This window comes from Lactuca serriola, chromosome 5 (genome assembly GCF_051521515.1).
Source record: "Lactuca serriola cultivar US96UC23 chromosome 5, Lser_US96UC23_V15, whole genome shotgun sequence".
Classification (NCBI taxonomy): Eukaryota; Viridiplantae; Streptophyta; class Magnoliopsida; order Asterales; family Asteraceae; genus Lactuca; species Lactuca serriola.
In genome coordinates this window covers 124,084,380-124,090,379 of record NC_136412.1, presented here as the reverse complement: position 1 = coordinate 124,090,379, position 6,000 = coordinate 124,084,380, and positions in this window count along the sequence as shown.

The following is a 6,000-nucleotide window of genomic DNA, read 5'->3' as shown; positions in this document are numbered from 1 at the left end:
GGTGGTTATGTGTGTGTATGTTTAGCTTAGTTAGTGGGTGTGTCACTTTGGTATTTTCATTGTAATTGTAGCAAAAAAAATGGAATAATGAAAGGAACTTGAAAACCACCACCTTAGGGTGGTGGCTGCCGCCACCGGCCGCTGTGTCGGGTTGCGGTGTGCTTGTCTTGTGAGTTGACTCGGTTGGGGATGCTAGAAACCCTAATAGGCCTTGTTAGCCTAATGGGCCAAATGAAGCCAAATGGGCTTAGTGAAAACCCTAATGAGTCTAATGGACTCTAACTGACCCAATAAAACCCTAATGGGCTCAATGATATTCTAGTGGGCTTGGTAGGCCCGATAAAGCCCTAACTAACCTAAAAGTCTAACAAATTAATAATGGGCTAGTATTTATGTTGGAAAAACCCTAATGCCAATAAATCTTAATTTGGGGAATTAAGCGTGACACACGAGAATTATTTAATAACTTGGAATATTAATTAATAATCATTGGCGGAAATTAATCTAAGTAATATTGGACTTAATGGATTATGTCCTTAATGGATTAAGTCCTTAATTGGTTAAGTAGGAAACTTAACCCTAATCATCATTTTATGTGAAACCCTAATTTCACTTAGGTTTATTGTTGGGCCTTAATGATTTGGGTTATTAAATGGACTATCCAAGATCAAACAAATGGTCTAGAGTAATTTAATGGGCCTAGGGTAAGGCCCATGTAAAGGGCTTGGGCCCAATTTGGAAAATTAGGCCATAGATGGGCCATAGTTTAGGCCGTAATGAGTATATGATGTTGGGCCTTAGAATGAGACCATGTATAGGCCTAGGCCCAATTTGGAAAATTGGGCCATGTGTTGGGCTTTGATTCCTAGTTGACTTTGGGCCTACGGATTGGGCCTTGGGCTTGAATAAGCCAAGCTTGGGGTAATGTTATTATCCAAAGTAAGTGTTTATGGTTATGTAGTGGGACCCAATTATTAATTGGGTGATGTTTTGATATTGACAGATCGGGAATCTGTCATCCAGCAGCTGGAGGTTGAGTCTGCAGGACTTCAGTAGTGTGGGATTGTGTCTACGGGACTTCAGCAGTGTGAGGTGAGTTACCTTCCAGTAGCGGTGGGTCTACGGCCACAATGTCGGCCCACCAGTAGGATTTTTATGTTAGATGATTGTCTTTGTGATATCATCTAGGTTTGCTACTACCTGATATGTTATATGCTGGCATGATATGTATATGTGATAGTAGTAGAGTTCGGTTGTTAGGACCGAAGGGTAGGTCAGACACCCCAGATATGTCTGACAGTATGTGATGATATGTTTATATGCTGGCATGATATGTTATATGTGATAGTGGTAGTAGGAGGGGAATAGTCCCCAAGTTCGGTCGTTAGGACCGAAGGGTAGATCGGACACCCCAGATATGTCTGATAATATGTTATGTTATGATTTATGTGATAGTAGTAGTAGGGAGTGAAATAGTCCCCGAGGATCGGTTTTTAGGACCGATGAGTGTTGGATTAGTGTCTAAGTCCATAACTATTTTGGTATGTACTTGACCCGATGGTGCATGGTCCTTTTGGGTTGCCTTCACCAAAGCAACTTGATTGGAGAAATAAATAAAGAGAGAAAGGTTATTATGATTTATTAATATGTTATAAGAATAATATATTAAAGGAGAAATCATATTTGTTTAATTAATGTTGGTCAATAATTAATTAAGAATTAATTTTGTGATCAAGTGTAATTAATTAAACTAGAGGGGCTGAATTGTAATTATGTGATAGTTACAAAATAAGGTAAGGATTATCTTATATATATGGTGAACGAATTTGAGGTGTAAATCACTTAGAATTCGAGTATGATAAGGATTCAAGGATTATCTTATTGGTTGCTTAATGGATAATCAACTAGATAAGGATAATGACTGAAACCCTATCTCTACACCTATATAAACAACCCCAAGGTCATGAATTCGTGTATCCCTTCCCAAGAAGTCCCAAATACGAATTCTAACCTCTCTCCTCTCTCTATATACCTTCTCCACTTGCTTATGGTGTTTGTAAGCCATTAGAGGAGTGACACTTGTGACTCTCTGCTTTCCAAGGTCAATTCAAGGAGGAATTGGATTGTTATTGCTATATAACAATCAAGGTAAGTTCTTAATCTATTTACATGTGAATTATGATTTCCATATGCTAGAATTAGGGTTTATACTCTTGGATTCAAAGCATGTACAATAGAGAAACCTAGATCCAAGCTTTAGGGTTTGTATGAGCACATAGGATGTCTTATGACCAAAACCCATCAATGGGTAGTCAGCACCCCAGAATGGCTTGACATGGGTAGTCAGCACCCCAAAACGGATTGACACGGGTAGGTCGGCACCCCAGAATGGCCGTACCGGGTAGGTCGGGCACCCCATAATTGCCCGGCAGTATGTATGATATGTGATTGTATGGTATGTGGTATGATGGGGGAACTCACTAAGCTCCGTGCTTACGGTTTTTAGTTTTGGTTTCAGGAACTTCGTGTTTAAAGGAAAGGAGCCGGCTTGATCGCAGCGCATCACACTATGGTTTTCCGCACATGAGATCTTTGGGATTACACTCTGATATTGTTTTATGATCAAATGTTTGATTATTTCCACTTTGGTTTTGACATGACATGATATTACAAATGTTTCATTACACTGTTGGTTTTATAATGACATATTTAAAAATGAAATTTTTTGGCCTGTATTTTTGGGATGTTACACTTCCTCTTCTTTTCATTAATCCTGCAAAACATTCAAATGCAATCTTATCACATTATGTATTAAGAATCAACGAATAAGAACTTAATTGAGTTAGATATTGGATTTTACCTGAAGCACAACCATACTCTTTGACTCTCCCATCTTCTGGACTCTTCAGGCTCTTAGGGCAGACTTGTATCCAACGCCCCTTCTCTTGGCAGCAAACGCAGGTCAGTTCTCCTAGAACGTCCTCGGAAGCATGGTTGGTTGACTTTCCCAACAAATATGTTCCATTGCTTTGCCAAATCATTTCTGATTCAGCAGCAATGAGCATGTAAGTTAGGTCAATGAGGTTTGCGTCATGATCCATCATATAATACTTTCTTTTGAACTCATTATATGATTCAGGGAGTGGCTGTAGAACCCAGCCTATAGCCAACTGATCATCAGGAAATGATGCACCCAACATTATCAACCTATCGATGTGTGATTTCATTCCTAGAACGTGGGCACACATGGGTTTACCATCTTCATGTTTCATTTCCAATAGGGCTTTAGTGACATTGAACCTTTCAATTCTTCGATCTTGTGGGTTAGGGAGAACAATGGGAGGAGGAGGAGGAAGTGAAGCATGATTTCTTGTTCCTCGATCGAATCGTGGAATATCATCTTCATGTGGAATGCTTGTTCCACGGGATTTGGGAAGACCATAATTGTCGTACTTTGACATCTACAAAACGGGAGAAAAAAAAATTCAAGTTAGTTGATTGATTGAGTCCTTAGTAAATCACCCAAATGATATACTAAGGCTAGGACCCAACACAATATTCCACAACTCAGGAGAGGGATGTCGTAACCCTAATGGTAGAACATTTGAAGGTAAGTAAATGACGATTCACTAATTTTCCACCATTAAAAACGAAAAAGAAATTTAAGTTTTAAATTTATGAAAACTCTTAGATCATTTGAGATTCATTGAACATTTCAATGCCATGTTTAAATCTCGATATGCCCCTCTAGTTTGTGACTGGGATGCCGAGGATCACAAAGCGGGTGTGAATAACCATGTAAATCACATGGTGCCCCCACATGTTACAGTCACCTATTTGATGTGCCGGTTAACCACACACGCTCTACCGAACTATGAAAAACATTGAGTCACCCTTTGCTACCTTTGCTTACAACCCTTTAGTGTGCCGGTTAACCACATACGCTCCACTAACGTCTTCGCAAGGGCACAAAGTGTAATTTCATGGAATTGCACCAATTCACTTTTGCCTAAAGTAACTAAGATTGGGAATTTTATGAAAACATTTAGTTACTTTTATACTTCATTATACTTATAATGGAATGTTTCTGTTTTATCCTACCCGTTCGGCTAACGACCCTCCACTAGTCAAGAGTGTGGTGGGTAAGAGTGGATACCCATTCAATCGCCATTTTATAGGCAATTTCCTTAAACACCCCTTATAGACCAGCTTCGTGAATGAGGCCTACTAACGGTAAGACTGACTTTTACTTATACATATATATAATGTTAGACTTTTAATGATATATATATATATATATATATATATATATATATATATATATATATATATATATATATATATACATACATACATATATAGTATAGGGTGTATTTTACACTTTTAAAATACTAGGTGATCTAATTTAACAATTATACTTTTAATTCAATTAAATTGTAAACCAAAATTTTATGGATTTATTAAACCTCTTTTAATTATACACCTTAATTAATTAATAAAACCATAAGGGTGTGATCTGAACTTTTTCAAAACAATACTAGGGTTTTAGAATTTAACATTTCTAAATTAAACTTTTAATAAACTTTTAAATTCCAAAACTTGAGGGCAAGTTTTGAAACATTTCAAAACATTAGGGTTTAGAATTTAAATATTTCAAAACCAAACTTTTTAATCAAAATTTAAATTCCAAAACTTAAAGGCAAGTTTTAAAACTATTCAAAACATTAGGGTTTTAACTATTTAAATTTCAAAAACAAAACTTTTGAGTTCAAATTTAAACTATAAAACCTAAAGGGGAAAATTGAAACTTTTCACAAGATAATTCAAATCTAAATTACAAATAATCAAATTTTATCTAATAAAACAAGTGATTATCTAAATTTTGACAATTATCTTCTATTTAGTTAAGGATATTCACCAAATATTGATAAAATTCGGATTATATAACAAAAACATATTTAAGGTAATTATCCAAACCCAAAACAGGAAGAAAATCGCGAAAATTAGCTGTCAGACGTTTCGACTCGTCGAGTCTGGACTTGGACTCGTCGAGTACACCTGACTCGGCGAGTGCACCAAGTGACTCGGCGAGTCAAACACTCAGAACCCAAAAAATTTCGATTTTCAGTGCTGATTTCGATCAAATATGCATCAATACAATAGAAACCAATCTAGGCTCTGATACCACTGATGGGTTTTAGCCAAAAGACATCCTATGTGCTCATGCAAACCCTAAAGCTTGGATCTAGGTTTCTCTATTGTACATGCTTTTAATCCAAGACTTAAAACCCTATATCTAATCAATATAACATATGAATTAGGGTTTAGATCATACCTTGATTGTTATATAGTAATAACAATCTCAATTCCTTCTTGTATTGACTTTAGAAAGCTTAGAGTCACAAATGTCACTCCTCTAATGGCTCACAAACACCAAGAGCAAGAGGATGAAGAGGAGGAGAGAAGGAGAGACCCAAAAGTCGTCCAAAACCCTAAGGAATTACTTGCCCACGTTTTTGGTGCTCTAGGGATCTTTAAATAGTGAAGCTATTAGGGTTATCAAACAAGGAAACCCTAATTGGGATGCTTAAGCCCTAAGCAACCCATGGACTCCTTCCTTAAAGGCCCTTGGACGATTTCTAATGGGTTTCCCCATAGAATTCGTCCAACCTTATATTATAAGGCAATCCATAACCCAATTGCAAATATCTTATAATTACAATTCTAGTCCCTTAAGTTTAATTAATAACTTTTAGCCACAAACTTAATTCTTATTAATTCTTGACTAATAATAATTAAATAATATGATTTCTCCTTTAATATATTATTCTCATAATATATTAATAAATCATATTTAATCCTTTCTCTCCATAATTCATCCTATCACGTTGCTTTGGTGAAGGGGCAACCCAAAAGGACCATGCACCATCGGGTCAAGTACATACCAAAATAGTTATGGACTTAGACACTAATCCAACACGTTTTGCCCTTGGTTTGGGT